Here is a 17,355-nt window from a genome sequence, read left to right as displayed (position 1 = left end):
TCTTAACGTAAACTATCTCATGATATGAATCATTTATCTTAAATAGAAATATCGTTCTCTTCACGTGCGAGATACTGATAATCACATATTTGTTCACACAAATCCATTGTTTATTATATGTGAAACAGTTAGAACGATGAATTTTAATTCATTTTAAACGACACTGTGATTAGAGGTTAACGAGCAAAGGAAACATCTAGCTACTGTGGTTAAGTAGGCATATTAGTTATTCACTCGCTCTTGAAATTGTTTTCCTCGTTCATGCTTAATTAATGTTATCGACAATATTTTAATTTTTTTTTTTTTTATGATCAAGTATAATTCCCGCAAATTGCTAATGCGCGTGGCCGCCATTTTAGTGACGTGAGCACTAGACTGTGTTTCGAGCTGATGGTATATTTTTACTTAAATATACGTCAAATGACGTCATTTCGATGTTAATGAGACAAGGTTCTATCGCAATAGCAATTTGCGGGACTTATACCTACCTACTTTATCAGTAGGTAGGTATAAGTCCTCACACACGTATGATGCACGTTCTTTTCGTCTCATTACGTCTTTATAAGTATTATGGACTTACGAACAAAAAACGTACCTAAGTATATAAAAGAAGAAATCACTACCTTTATTGGTTTGTTCTTCATTCACTCTAAGGGTTCCTTTTTTCCTTTTGAGGTACGGAACCCTAAAAATAATAAAATAAAAAGATTATGTAAATAGCAATGATTTAAGACACTGTGAAAACCAAACTAAGCTCCTGCATTAATTTTAATAAACTGGATAATCTAATTAATGCACCGCGTATACTTGAAGGACCTCCCATATAGACTTGGGTGACCATAGTTTGTGCTTTTGTGATTTGTCAGATTTTGTTTTCAAATGTTTTATACGGCCTGTGAGCCTGTGAGCATTCAATTAGCAATGTTTATAGTTCTAGTTTATTTCAATTTTTAAGTTTCAAGGTACAGGCGTTATGCAATTTTTTTTAAATTAACAGTTGCCCGCTACTTTGTCCGCGTATTTCTAATACTTATCCCAAGAGATTACGAAATTTTTCCGCTGTATAAGGCCTTACTTACCTTCTCACTTAGTCTACCATATGAGATCCTTTTTAACCGACTTCAAAAAAAGGAGGAGGTTCTCAATTCGTCGGAATCTTTTTTTTTTTATTAAGTGGTACGGAATCCTAAGAATACCACTATGGTTGGACAGCTTTCATATCTAAGACCGTGTGACATTCATACCAACTTCCATACCCCATTTTACCATTCTAGGATTGGAATTTTGTAAAATCCTTTCTTAGCATTGGCTAAGAAGGATTAGCGTAGGTAGATTTTACAACCTACCTACGCCCTAGAAGAAACCTAAGATATCATGATTGAAATCTTAGGTTTCTAAGATTTCATGATTTCGTGATTGAGTGAGTTAGTGGTATTTCACTTTTCTTCTATAGACTATAAAGTGACTGACTGACTGATCTATCAACGCAAAGCTCAAACTACTGGATGGATCGAACAGAAATTTGGCATGCAAACAGCTATTCGAAAAAGGGGAAAAATAGGGGTTTGAAACTTATAATCCACGCCGACGAAGTTGCGGGCATAAGCTAGTATAATATATAGGAGATATAAGATGTCTGTCCATGTTGTAGCCACATGCGTTGAGACAGTAGTATGATATTCCAGGCGAGCGAACACTTTACAGGCAGCGCCAGGACGCATTCGTGTAGAAAATTCGTGTAGAAACCATGCGTCCCAGCGCCCCATGTGTGCACGCCTCAATCTCGTCAGGGATGCCTAGTAAGGATAAATACCCTTTCGGATTAGGGCCTGAATATACAGCGCGATAACAGCGACGTACATCGATAGAACGTCATATTTAACGCGTGTACACTGTACAGGTTACGCGTAATTTCTTGATCGCTGTGAGGTGGTGACAAACTCGTCGAGTTACCATTGAACAAGTATTCGCGGGAAGACGATGGGGACCAACACAATCCGAGCTTATGGACTAACAGCCAGCGCATGCCAGGCCTTCGTTATTTTATAAAAGTTGAAAGTTTCTCTGCCTATTGTCCCCAACACAGGGAGGAACGACCGGCGACTATGAAGTTTGGATCATGGTGGCTTTGAGAGATAACAGGTAACAAAGGTGTAAAAATCTTACGTCAAAGTATAAAGTCTATTTTTTCATATTTCCTTCGAAAAAGTATTAGAAATCACGTCATGCATTGCCATACACTTAGTATCGTGGCAACCCCCTGCCAGACACCATTAAACTTTAAATTTTAAGGGTTTCTGGCAGGGGGTTGCCACGACACTGTGTATGGCAACGTATGACGTGATTTCTAATACTATTCCGAAGAAAATATAAAAAAATTAGACTCTCCAGAGTCCAGAGCCTTTAATAAGTTTTTATCTTAAATTTTTATGTAATAAGCACAAGTCCACTTCACAGCTTTTTTTATAGAGATAGGCAGGCGGGTCACCGGTCACCCTGATGTTAAATGATTACCGCCACCAATGAAAATTTGCAGCACCTTTGACTCAAAGAAATCACAATAACATGTTACAGACAAACATTAAAGTCGCGATATCCTTTCGCCTTTTCTCTCCACTTAAAAGAAATGTGTAAACGGCCGTGGCATGGCATACACAATTTGTATGTGGAGCGAAACCAAAGCAATACAAAATAGTCACTATACAAACGAATTGATCCCTTATTACATGAAGATTTAAAGGTGAATAATCTGAGCAGGATGTGGCATTCTTAAGACCTTTAAGGCGCTTGATGGACAAGTCGACCGGCGCGGCAGTTCCAACTTCCAACTTCCATGCTCGATTCACGTCATCAGTCAAATACAGATCCGCGTGTAGAGTGTACGCGTTTTTTGCTGCAGTTTAAACTTCAAACCACTATCAAAGAGTTCAATTAATTACCAGTTCACTTAAAGCCACGGTGTTATCTGTGTGTCCTCCTAACTGTATACATTGTTTCTGTGTCGACGCAAGCATCGCGGATTTCTTCCACAAAGTGAGTAAAAACTAAGACTGTTGACTTTTATATTGGAAGTTTTGGAAAGTTCTTCTTCAAAAACCAAACATACAGAATGTTACTCAATTAATTAGATCCAATTGTATAGAAAACATGTTGCGTCCGCGATTCCGTTACTGATGTCTTATTTTGAACTTGTCTGACTACTGCCCCCTTCTGGATTATCTTATATAGTGTTGTGTGGCACATTATCTATTTTCATGAATATTCAATTTATGGTATGTATATTCTGTTTGCTTGTATCATTTATAAGAGATAATACTTAACTAGGTATAGTAAAGTTGATTGGAAACTGCCATGACTAATCTGTGGTTGGCTGCGTTTATTAAATATTAATATAAGTGGCCTGTTTGTTTAGATATCACTTACAAACTTCAACGGCACACCGCGCTGAGTCTCACTCTCAAGTGATACGAGTAGAATATGTTCACTGACAAATTAATTAGGTGGCTTTAACGTTATTTTTATCTGCTACCCAAACCTACCATCATCACGTTCTCAATATTGTAATCTAGCAGCATCGCTTATAGACTTAATCGGTGATTTACAATCACATATAGATATAGCTAACTAATAACTCTTGCACTTTAAGTTTACATTTTGGCAATATCATTAGTAGTCGATGCGTGAAGATCGAGGGGGATAACTAGAACGTCGTACTTGAATTTCCTATAGTTAGGTCGCTTCAAATTTTTGTTTTCTTCAATGGTGTTGTAACCAAAGTGTTTGATAAGCAGACAGGATTTGTCAACGATAGGTATTCATAGTCCTACCATATTATGTACCTACCTATTCTGTGGTACCCTCAGTGTAATAGTGCTTGAAACTTTTGTTTGCTTTAATGGGACCTATTACAATATCAATATTATTACGCGATACGCCATTTCGCGATCCTGTGTCGAAGAAATATTGATGGTATGGTAGGTACCTTAGTACCTATTGACAGTAGCGCAATGTATCCGGATGTTTTTCAAATCCTGTGATACCAGAATCGTGGTACCTGTATCGCGTAACATTCCCCAATGTTCAATAATATCTAACAGTCCCCAATAACACTCCCCAACGTTCTATAAGCATAGAACTTGTTAATACTGTCACTGTCACAAAGAAGATATATAAAGATTCCTCCTAGTGACATAAATTATTTATTATCAACTAGCTGACCCGGCGAACTTCGTACCGCCTAACAGTCGATTTTTTATTTTTTATTTTTTTTTAATACTTACAATTTTTAAATTTTTCTCTCCGTAAGAACCATCTCGTACCTACTTCAAGGAATATTATAAAAAAATAATTAGCGAAATCGGTTAGCTGTACTCGAAATTTGCGATCAGTAACACATTTAGCGATTCATTTTTATATATAGAGAAGATGTAGACAAATGACCCTGTTTAGATATTGCGTCCAAAGTATAGTAGTTCAATAAAATAGTTAGGTAATGTGAAAAAGGTGAATTTGTACTCTTCAATAGCACGAAATCCTAAAAGGTAGGAAAACCTAATTAGGCAACGTGTATAGAAAAAGTCTCAATACGCCCAAGCAGCGAAGAACATGAAGATCAAATGCTTTTGAGCAATTGCAGTGCGCAAGTCAGATCGAAATGGCATGAACATGATGATGTAAGCCTATATTGTGAATCGTAAAACTACAAAATCTGCATTTTTGTAAACATGAATTTTGATTCAACGTCATACCTTATTCACTTCATTTCACTTCAATTTCAAATCAAAATCAAATTAATTGTGGGTTCGCTAGTTCTTTTTTTTCCTACCTGATATCTACAATATCAACTAAGTATTTGCCAAAATTAACAAATAAACATCAAGTAACTATTAAGGGGTAATGAGAACACTATTGCACTTCTTTATTTATTACTAGATGATGCCCTCGCATCGTGAAAATGGTCACCAATGGAAGCCTATGGAAACAATAATAAAATTAATCCGTTTGAAAGTAGGATGAAGCTGGGACCACGATGTTTAGCAACGAAACCGGAAAGAAAGATAATTCAGTTCACTTCTTTAATTTTATTATTGTTCCTTTACTTGTGACGTTCTCCAAGTCGTATGTAACTGGTTTAGTCAAAAGAATAGTACAGTATACGGTACATACTGAGATGACTAATAATGACAAACTACTAACTAGTAGAACGCAATCTAGAGGGAAAACGGTACAATACAACTTGACATTGATTGAGAATTACTTACTAATTTGTTTTGACAATATACGAAGAAGTTGAGACGGACATTTTTGAATTTGTTTTTTGAATGTATTAGTAAAGTAGTAACTACTAACATTCAAAATGCTTGTAGATATTTTAAGTAGGTAAGATATCTTAAAGAACAAAAAGTCAAGGTTGTGATGCCTAATTTTGTTGTAGAATTTTTTAAATTACCTACTCTAAATTTGGTAGGTAGGTACGTAATTTAGTCTCTTAGGTACCTAGAATCTAGATATCTATCTGGTATTACGTTTGCTATGAATCAAATTCCAAAACCACTTCTATTCCATTCCAAAACAACAGATGCTCTTAAGTTTAATGAAACGTTTAAGTACGTATTTGGCTCTGTCGCAAATATTCAAAATCTTATTTTATAAATAAAATTATTGAGAAAAAGTTGGTAAGTTAAGTACTTAGCCTAAGAACTACGTGGCTTTTGTCTAAAATCGTCGTTCAGTATTTCAAGAAAAGTAGAAAAATCTTAAGAAATGGACAAACTCTGGTGCAACACCAGTTTTCTTAAAGAGATAAAAGATATCTGTACCTATTATATTATTGTTATACAGATTTAAAAGGAGAAACTGACTGACCGACTGATCAACATACATTCCAGTTTTTTTTTAATTAGAATAGTGAGCAAACGAGCAGGCAGGTAACCTGATACCAGTGGCGTGTACAGAGTTCGAAGCCTGGGTAAGCATTAGTAAGATAGGCCTTAGATACACCTTATATAGACCTACTGAATGGCAGGTCATAAAGAAAAATGGGCACTGGTCATTTCAACTAGGGTAAGCAGTACTTTTATGCCTCTATGAAATGCACGCCACTGCCTGATACTAAGTGATTACCGCTGCCCATGAACATTAGCAGTACCAGAGGAACCGCCAATGCGTTGCCGGCCTTTCAGGAATTTGTTGGTCCGCCCATTAAATAACCCCAAGTTTTAGTCTAATGAGAACACCACCTAAGGCAGTTGATTCCAATTTGAAATTTGAAATTTTAGTTAGTAGTTAGTAGAGCCAGAAATTTCATCCTAGCGAACTCGAGGCGGGTCGAGAGTGGAGAAAACACACTTAATATTTTGTTTCAATCCACTGTGCAATCCACAAGCAATCTACGTATGCAATCTCGTCTACATTGCCACAAGAACGGAATATAGATGATCGCAAATGAATCCAGTTTACGGAATAAAATCTTGCGTGAGCCAACCGCTGGTGTTTTGCTGAAAAACTGTCTAAATTTATGTCCGTCTGTCACGAGCATCCTCGAAGGTCGTCGACCGATGTTACTCAGCCATACACGTATGTCTATTTCCAACAAATGAATCATGTTCTTCGCTAAACAAAAGGAAATGTATTTGTGTCCATTGCGAATTTGTATTTTTTGTTTTGTTTTTAAGTATTAAGTACCTAGTTAATAGGTAGGTAGGTAATCGCATAATATAGTATTTTTGTTTAATATAGGCTCTATTTAACCGTATCTAAAAGTACTCGTTTAAGTAAGTATATTAAAGTTTGTAAGTTTGTTTGTAGGGGGTAATCTCCAGAACTAATGAACTGATTTTAAAAATTTTTTCACCAGTAGAAAGATACCTACATTATTCCTGAGTGGCATAGGCTATTTTTGGATTTGGATTAGTTATATTTGGATGAAAAATCGATGTGGGAAATGTTGGCTGAAAGTCGGGATTACTTTGCCCACCATCAAAATCGAACAAATTTTGGTTTAAATATTAATTTATCAACAAAAAAATTACATAGCGAATTTGCTTATAAATTGCTTTTTAGGCAAAGTATAATTGAATGGCAAAGTTGGCTAGTTTGACGGTAACTATACCATTTAGGACGTAGGATTTAGGAAGGTGGAATAAGCCCTTATAGATCTAAGAATTCTAAGACATTTAATATTAGGTACCATACATACTATGAAATTAAAGAAAAGTAAAAAAGACTTGCGCAACCTCGCCTTGATGCAACGTATTAAAATAACAGCTGTAACTACATCCAACAAAAGAGAAACGTCCTTTCAAAATAAGGTCGTGTCCACATTAATTCATCCAATTTCTTTACCTTCACTTACTTCACTTTTACAACAATACTACAACCGCAACGATGAAACCCATTCTATTCGCAACAATAGACATTAAACCATATTATTTATCTAGTGACGCGCGTAGAACTATTGTTATAAATAACACGCTTCATATGCGATCGTAAAGGTACTTGCTACTCGAATTTGATTCATATTGTTATATTGATAAGACAAAGGCCTAGTAAAGTTAACTGCAAAACTAAGTTGGTGCAACTTTGAAGCTAACGGTCGGAATTGTCAACATAGTGAGATAAACCAATCTTTGCAGAGTAATATTAACTCGAAAGATTATTATTTATTATGATATGACTTAATAAATGCCCATAGTAGGTATAACCTACCTATTTTACCTTTTTGTGTCAAATTTCAAGTCAAAAGTACGAGTTTTAGTCCTTATTTTAAAGGTGAACCGTTCCTACTTTTGACAGGACAGTTGACCGAGTTAGAATGGCGCGTGAGGAGTCATTTTGTGCGGACTATTACCTAACGCATTATATACTTAATAACAATGCGATACGAATAAGTAGGACCTAACACCCTCAATAAATTACAAGCAATAAGGAAATGACAGAAAATCGATAGATGCTATTGTAGTCTCCGCTAGCTATCTTGTATATTGACAGATAAGTAAGTGTATTTGGTATGTAGTGCTACGCATATCATAGTTAAAAGTACCAAAATTAATGCTTAGTAAGTAATAAATAATTAATCAATCTATCTATAATCTGTCTATACTATTAAGTTAAGCCACATTGTTATTTGTCCAAAAAAACCAGAGAGATAGGTAAGGTAACAACTTTGCTTAGTAACTTATCAACAATTCAGATACTTATACCTAAGTTGATTACTAATTTCGGCCATAAAAGAAGTCATGCAACATTTTATCTGGCTTCGGTTGCGGCTAGTTACCACCTATCTGACGAAGACGTGCAGTTAAGTGACAAGCAATTTAGCACTACTCCGTCTGTGTGGTCATGGCCCTTCCATGCGTGTGGTACCATCATTCATCCGAGAATCATTATTCTCGGATACATATAAGTCATTGGGTTATACCTATAGGTATAAAATGACAAAATTCTAACCATAATAAGACTTTTCTATATACATTTTATCCGTATATGTGTATTAATTTCCTTGTGGTCACACCTGTGCTCATTATGTGAAAGTCGGAGTCATCTTGAGAGTTGCACAGCATCTTGCAAGCGGGAGGCGGTTGCCATGACAACCGGGCCGGGCCCGCTATTTTCGTCTTGATCTCGCAAGAAATTCCTCCTGCATTAGTATTACGTTTCGGCATTACAGTACAGTGAATTAAAATTGCATACAAATAGTTGGTAGATCTCGATAACCGATTGTTGATCAATGTATAGATAGGTAATAAACTTAGCAAATTGTTTTCAGATATGCTTTTTCTTTCGGATAGACATCTTGAGCTATCTTCAAATATACCTACATATTATGGTACAAAACTATAACGCGACTATTCTTAGACGCGATTCCTAATAAATGTTAAAATATAGCTTATTAATCTTCAAAGACATTGCTACATAGCCCTATTTTCTATGTCACAACCTTTGGATCAGGTGGTCTAATCTTAGACTACCTACTTCCCATCTTGCAAGCACACATACCTACATTTAGGACAAGCATCGGCATACATTTAGGACTAAGTAAACTATCACTGCTTCTTCTAGACTTTTGGACATTTAAATCGATGTCTTCATAGTAATACTTATCTGTAAGAATAGACCTGTGCTATTTTCTGTCCCCTTGTTGAGTCGTGATAAGTGTCTTATTTAGTCAGTCCCCTTCCCCTCCGTCACCGCAGACGAAGCATCACACTCATATCACACTTGAGTGCTATGCTTGAGTCACTCATTAGAGTCAACAAGATAGCGCACGTCACAGTGATTGTTCTCTACCGGATAGTATTGCACGCTAAAGAAGGCTTCACACGTGCCGGTTTACGGCGACAAAGGTCTACCGCCCGGCAGCCTAACGTAGTTCTCAGCTGAAGTCAACCTGGGCCCTTTCGGTATGTTATTTAAAATTGTAGGTAGTAAAATGAAACTAAGGATGTTAAAGATTGTTTTAGGCTAGCTTTTGAATGCGCCTTGAGCGTATAAATGATTGGAGTAGAATTGCTACGGTGCTAATTTTACCATCTTAGGCTTAAGATCTTTTAAGAGGTAAGTAGATAGTGTAATTATCTCGATCACCTCTCATTGGCTAAACTCCTTACACTACAAGCTTTAAACCAATAGTGAGAGAAGAGAAGAGACTGGATAGTTGCAGCAAAATGCCCTAAATTCAGTCCATCACAAAAATCTCTATTGTAGCAATGTACTTAGATTACTTTTTAGGGCGACCTAAGAAGGCTGGTCTCTTGCTCATTTTAACAAAAATTTAGAACGAATTAGAACTCTGTCTGCATAAAAATCTTTTACCTATCAAAAGGACCAGTGTGTTCTACACCGCTAGTTCGTTACCCCAGGCTGGCCTATGCCTAGACCTTCTACCGCAAATCTGCGCATGTGTGACTGCCCTAAGTTGTGAGCTCTTAATCATGACTGGCCTTACTTCCTTATCTGCTAGACGTAAACGGAGACGGACTTATATAGCGAGACGAGGTTTTAGATGCATTACCATGTGATTACTTAATATTTAATATGGATATGATGGGCCCTACCTAGTACTTACCTACGTAGGCCACTTTAGGTCACTCCTTCGTCCCGCACGATTGTTCTTTTTAGACGGCTTCGTAGTCTATAACACTCAGGAATAATGTAGCTTTCTACTGGGAATTTTCAAAATCGGTTCAGTTGTTCTTGTTCCAGAGAGTACTCTCTAACTTACAAACTTACAAACTTTACCTCTTTATAATATTATATATAATTAGTAATATAGTATACAGTATAGGTCATATTCTTACTCTGTGGTAGGGCTATTCCTCAATGTGTAAACACAAGCCCTCGTATCTGCCGAGGTTCTATTTTAACGCCGAGAATGCGAGCAACTGGGTGTTAGCGGAATTTTGCAAGCTTACTGGTGTAGTATTTTACATAGTCTGACATGAGGAATATTTTATCTGCCATGTTCCAGCTAAAAATAGTCGACTAGGTACTTAACTACGAATGTAGACTGATCTATCAACGCACAGCTCAAACTATTACACGGATCGGGCTGAAATTTGGCATGCAGATAGCTATTATAACGTAGACATCCGCTAAAAAAGGATTTTTGAAAATTTGACCCCTAAGGAGTTAATATAGGGATTTGAAATTTGTGTAGACCACGCGGAAGAAGTCGCGGGCATACCTAAGCTAGTCGTAGGTATAAAAGTTAAAAGAATGCAAAAGAAAATAGATTTAATGCTAGTCGAAAAGTGCAATTTATTAACATTTTTACGCCTAACAGTTCATTGTATCTACCACTTACCCGCTGCCTCCCACAGTCTAATCACAATATCGCATGGAACAATAAAGTAATTCTTTTAACACAAGGCTTACTTTACTTTCGTGGCCCGTAGGTCGTGGGCGTGGGACACACGTTTGAAAGGTACGTTAATTACTGTCAAAACAATAGGAACATTGTTTACGTGAAAAAAGAACTTGAAAACACGTCTAATAAATAAATGGTACCTACCTATTAAGAGGAGACTCCTTCGAGCGCACCTCATACAAACGAAGATTATATATTAAATTATAGTAGTCAAACTTAAATTATAAAGATTAAAAATCGCGGAAAAGTTCAAGACGCGTTATGCCTCAGTTATGCCCCCAAAAACAGATATTATTACGTAGGTACCCCAGTCAACGAGATATTATTATTATTATTGCTATGCTAGACTAGCGAGACGTTCTAGGTTCGGTTTTCCGACACAAAAGTTTTTCCTTTTATTTAAAAGTTATGAATAAATACTTCCCACAATCACAGCATAAATAATATTTAAAGACCACAAAATATAGTCCAAAGAACATAAGAAATAAGTACTTACCTACCTACCTATCTTAAATTAAGTAGGTATTATTGCAGGTTATTTTACTTACAACATACAAAATTACTTACAAACCTACGAACTAAGTCCACGATTAATTATGTATTCGTAACTGAAAAATATTAATCGATATTCGGAAAACATTTAACATTAATAATAATTAGATAATTATTATATTAATAGAAACTAAAATCGTAGCATCTTCGTAGAAGTTACGTAACTCAGAGTTACGACGACTTGTTTTAGCGATTTAAGTTAAATAATAACTTAAGTTATGGAAATAGGTTTATGAAAATTAAACTAATTAAGTAGGATACGTCATAATATTATTATGATATTATGTTATAATATTATGCAGATGCTTTATGATTACAATCACCATTTATCTCGACCTGAGTCATATGGTCGTTACAAAATATATATCTATTACCTACCTAGGTATCTACCCTCTATCCGGGGCATTGAATTATTAATTATCTCTGTTTGTCAGCGGGCTGTTTTTCATGAAAGAGAGTTGTTACATAGTGTGTACAGTGTACTCCTATTGCCGCTATAGCAAAAATATAAATTTAAAATGGCCGTCATGCAATTTAAAATAATAATAATTATATTTATTCGATGGTACGGAACCCGTCCTGTTTTTTCTCGTTAACTAGATCCTACTTACGCTATATTTTAGATAAACTTTATTTCTTGTACTATGTCTTTAACTGACCTACTTGCGTAAGCGTTTTAATAAGGCCGGACCGAAGAATAATAAATGTAAATATATTTTGTTTTTAAAGTAGATGTATATTTATTTTAACATAACTACCACAATAAGTAATAACAGGTAATAACACTCTAATTGCAAAACTGAATGAAAATAATTCCTTACTTAAAAATATGTACCTACTTTGATAAGGCATGATTTGAACGCCTACTAAGCTACGCAAAAGGCAGCTTGCATGTTCAGCATTTCTGTTACGAGTTTGTGTCACCGATAAACTCGTCAAGAGCCAAGACGGCTACTAGAGAGTAAATCTATACCGATACAGGCGTCAGGCGGCCATCTTTATCTCTTCCTTGAACGGATTATAAGGGACGGGTTACGGAAAGCATAAACTTTGATTTATTGATATGGCGAAACGGCTTATTTATAAGTAGTTGTAGCTACACTGTAGCTACATCATAAAATATCAAAGGTTCCAGCTTTGATTCCGCCATGTTGAAAATTTAAAAATTAATAGTAGACCATGAAAGTATTTTTTTATATTTATGCACAGCCAGTTTGGATTAAAAAATAGCCTAAAATGTAAATTGAACCTCAATGTAGATCCATTTTAATTTGACTTTTCCGGCGGTAAACAGCTTCAAGATATTCACGAAAACAGATGAAGCAAGAAAGACTTCTTGATGAAGTCTTTAGCAACTTTGAAAAGCTGTGTAAGTATATTGTTTATTGCAAACACTTATTATTTAAATATACCGATTATGAGGAAACATTTGAACTACCTGTTTTTCTATGGATTGCAAAAAAGATTTTAAGTTCGCAATAACCATAAATTCTCCATTACTTTTGTGTAACATCAGTGTGTATCCGGGTTAACTAGAATATCTGCCAATAAGAAACGGCCTTCAAAGTAGGTTGGCTACTAACTAACTACTATCTAGCCGATTAATTTAATTTCAACCGTATAGCTATAGCTTAGACACTTACTTTACTGCGATATGTATTATAAGCAACTAGACAATCCACGCGACTTTCTTTTGCGTGATTTAGGTTTTTAAAAATCTCGTGAAAATTCTTTGTTTTCCGGGGATTATTGTCCTCCTTTGTCACTCTCAAGTCTTTAACTATAACCTGGACATAGGCCTTCCAAAGAGTGCACCACCACACACGATCCTCTGCCTTCCTCATCCACCCACTTCCCGCTACCCTACACTGCGCTTGCCGATACGCGGTCTCCACTCCAGAACACGTCTGCCCCAGCGGCCATCAGTTCTGCTGTGGACGTGGCCTGCCTGGCAAATGTTGCAAATGCAAATGGCATAATTAATAATAATAAGTTAACCTTTAACAATGGTAGTTTCGTTTCCTGCATTTACCAAGGCCAGGGTCTTACTGAATAAAAACCACAAAAATCACCCGCATCAAAGTTCAAGTTGATTGAATCCCAAACCTGCATGTGACGTCAGCCTTCGCACGAATTTAAATACTTGATATTTACATGCTACTTACATTTCAACCATTCTTCCGTCTTATAAGGCTTATATTTAGCAACCATGTTTCAGTGCCATTATGCGTTATCTCTGGTAATAAGTACGTATTGATCGTAGACTTTCGTCTTCAGACATTAGAATTTTGGTTGAGAGGATGTTTCGGAGCTTCCCGAACGCTGCCAAGTTGGATTAGTTCATCTCTTTTCTTGAAATTGGACTGAATTACTCATTGGATGTCTATTTTATATCTAACTAGCTGCCCCGGCGAACTTTGTACCGCCTAACAGTCGATTCTATATCAGGCAATTTTTTAAATATTTTGGTTTTTGTTTAAAAAAATTTTTTTTTAAACAAAAAATGTTTATATTAAATACTTCTTTCTTTTCGTAATATCTACTATTTGCCACTATTTTCGCAATTTAGATTCGACCATCCTTGAAAATTCCGTTTAACGACCTTATATATAGAATGCACGATGGAAAAAAATAACTAAAACGCGAGGGGATCTGCACCCCAACATAAATAGTAAGGTGAAACACCTGATGACTCACGAACACGATCGGGCGCTGTCGTAAAAGATCGAGTACCTTCGGAATACCTACTTATAAAGGGAACATGTAACTAGGAACGAAGGAAATCAAAGGAAAAATGTTTGATTGATTTTGGCGGACTAGTTATAGATAACAAATTAAACTGATTATCATATAGACATAAACTTCAGCATGGTAACGCCCGCTTCTATCCAACCTATAGAACTTCAACCTCATCATCTTCATGATCAACCCATCTCCGGCTCACTACTAAACACAGGTCTTCTCCTACAATGAGTAGAGTTTGGCCACGCTATGGCCAAGTGCCGTTGGTAGTCTTTTGAGAACATTATGGCGAACTGTCAGGTACGCATGTTTCCTGACGACCTTTCTTTCAACGTTAAAGCAAGTTAAACTGTTTAAAACGCAAATAACAGCAAAAAGTTAAAGGTGCGTGTCCGGGATGGAACCCTGGACCCCCGATTGAAAGGCCAGCGTCTTAGGCTATCACCGCTATAATTATTATAATAGTCTTAGGCTAACACCGCTGAATAATAGCGAATTTTCCTGGCGAAAATTGTCAGGAGAATTATTACCTACTTACCTGACTGGTAAATTCGTTGTGCAATGCCTAAATATGTAGTCCACGGTACTCGCGTGCCAGTTGCCAGCAGTTCCTAACACATTTTATAGTAAGTACATACTGCACACTCCGACCTATATTTTCAGGTCAGGTGGCTCATTTGGCGCTGTTTTTAGATGCTGTTTATAATATAATACACATTGTGTAACAGATAGTCCGTTCCCATTCCCAGTCAGCCACTGAAATTCAACACCCTGGCACACCCTGGATAGTATGGGTACCTACATAAAGATATTACTTACTAGCTGACCCGCTACAGTTCACTCGAGTAGAATTTTTGAAAATTATATTATAAGTAAAGGGATGGAATTTCTAAAAATCATTCTAAATTTCTGAAATACGTAGGTTCTTCTTAATTTTTGCCCGAAAGTCCCAAACGAACTCCCAACTACTAACTACTAAGTCCCAAATTAAAAGAAATAGATAACTTGAAAAATGATGGACTTTCCTACCCCTAAACTAATAAGAGACTTAAGTCTCTTATTAGTTTAATCTCCACTTAAATTTTTGAATCTGTTTCGAACAACAGCGTTAGGGATGGAATTTCCAAAAATCCTTTCTTAGTGGGCGCCTACGTTATAAAAGAAACCTATTGTCAAAATTTCAAGTTTCCAACCCCCAATGCGCGTTGATATACCAGTTAGCCAGGGCAAGTTTTTATAAATGTTGTATAGATGTAGTCTCGTATGTAAAAGTGTCAAAAAAGTATTGAAATTGAACTGTAGTGCTCAAGTAAGTACCTACTTACCTATTTACTAATTTAAGCACAGTGATCACGTAGGAGATAAGTAATAAGGCTGTTATTTTATTTAAGTAAGTACCTACTTTATTTCGTGGCTCGTAATTTATATTGAAGCGTGACAAATTGATTAGAAATTGCACCAAGGCACGTTCATAACAATGAAAATCATTTCACTTCCGTTCGGTAAAAATATTTTTTAGTGCAATTGAAGTTGTATCTTTTTGTAATCAACAAAAGAATATCACACTTTCAGGGATTACTTAGATTTTTAAAATTTATAGATTAGCACTTGGCTGCAATGTAGACCTGTTGTTGCAGCCTAAGATGGAGCGCGCTTACCTAGAAGATGCCTATATTCACTTCTGACTTGAAAGAACACATATATATTAAAATTGGACGGATAAATAGGTTACTTACAACTTTCCTTAACCTCGGCTAACCATGCAGACATTTAAAATTCCAAACAAAATCGAATTGTTTGAATTTTCATGTGGAACTTTTATTTCAGTAAATAAATCTTATGGGTCATTATTAGTCTCCATACGTTTGTATATTAAAACGTCCACATTTGAAAATATTTCTAACTGTACTATGTTTTGGATCAAATAAGTCCACAAGTCACACGAAGTGGGAGATAAAAAGTCTATTAATAAACTGACTCTGAGCTACCTCGTTCCTTTTATACTTCTGTTTCATTCGTAAGTAGCAGACATTATAATGTACTCACCTCCTGTCAATAGAGATTGACTGTGTTGAGTAACTTGTGCACTTTTTGGTATTTACATTTGAAAAAACTTAAGTAATAACCATCAAAAATCGTCTTTAAATAACCTAAGTAGGTAAGTAGTCTTTAAGTAACCTAAATAGGTTTCTGCTACATATCTAATTAAATATTTTCCTTGAACCTTATTTAAGTAAATTTAGTTAAGCTTGTCCTTGACTACCTACCTACTGACCAAGTAGTCAAATAGTACTTAAATATAACAAGACAAAAAGCCTAACTAATCATTAAGGTTGTCATTTGAACGGCACAAAAATAAAGTTAATCGTCTGTTGTGCAATAAAACTGTGTCAGTGCTAATCGAAAGTGCATGTCTTGTAAAAATGCTTGTAAACAATGTATAGTGTCAACCAAACGATTTGTACGGAGCATTGCGACATTTACTCGGATTATGCACACTTATACGGAAAATTGTAATGTGCTTGGCTACGGAATTTAGATTACTGTTAGGGTTGCCACTGTTTTTACCAAAATGCCGAAAAATAAAAAAACATCTTTTTATTTTGGTACTAGGTGATGCCCGCGGCTTCGCGGATTAACAATTTTTTTTAAATCCCATTGAAACTCTTTGTTTTTCCGGGATAAAAAGTAGCTTCTGTTGTACATAGTCATAATCTCTAAACTAATATTACAGGTCTAATTGCTATCCCTTCCATACTTCCCGCGGAGACGAATAACACTAGACCTGTCAATTTCAAGTTTAGAGTAGCTTATGCTCGTGACTTTGTCCACGTGAACAACACAAATTTCAAACCCCTATTTTATCCCCTTAGGGTTTTATCTTACAAAAATCCTTTCTTAACAGATGCCTACGTCATAATTGCATGCCAAAGTGCAGCCCGATTCGTCCAGTAGTTTGAGCTGTGCGTTGATAGATCAGTCAGCTCAGGCTTTCCTTTTATAAACCTAGGTCCTAGGTATATGGATATAAATTAGAAGAACTAGCCAGTAGCCACACTATTAAGTATTCTTATCCTTATAAAATAGAGGAACCAAAAGAAGTATGTTGGTATAGTATCAAGCGGAACTATTATCCAACTAAGTAATCCTAAACCCGTCAATAATAATTATAATTAGTCATCAATCATTGAACA

The 17,355-nt window shown here is 36.0% G+C and overlaps 1 protein-coding gene across 1 annotated transcript in view; it reads left to right on the top strand.

Moving 5' to 3' along the window:
* The first annotated feature begins 2,840 nt into the window (after positions 1 to 2,840).
* The window catches only part of Spec2 (CDC42 small effector protein Spec2), a 35,033-nt gene continuing 20,518 nt past the window's right edge, over positions 2,841 to 17,355 (top strand). The window contains exon 1 of the mRNA XM_034979941.2: positions 2,841 to 3,033. The gene's annotated coding sequence lies outside the window, so the exon portion shown is untranslated. The remainder of the gene's footprint in view (positions 3,034 to 17,355) is intronic.

This window comes from Maniola hyperantus, chromosome 21 (assembly GCF_902806685.2).
Source record: "Maniola hyperantus chromosome 21, iAphHyp1.2, whole genome shotgun sequence".
Classification (NCBI taxonomy): domain Eukaryota; kingdom Metazoa; phylum Arthropoda; class Insecta; order Lepidoptera; family Nymphalidae; genus Maniola; species Maniola hyperantus.
This window is presented reverse-complemented; position numbering and strand designations above follow the sequence as displayed.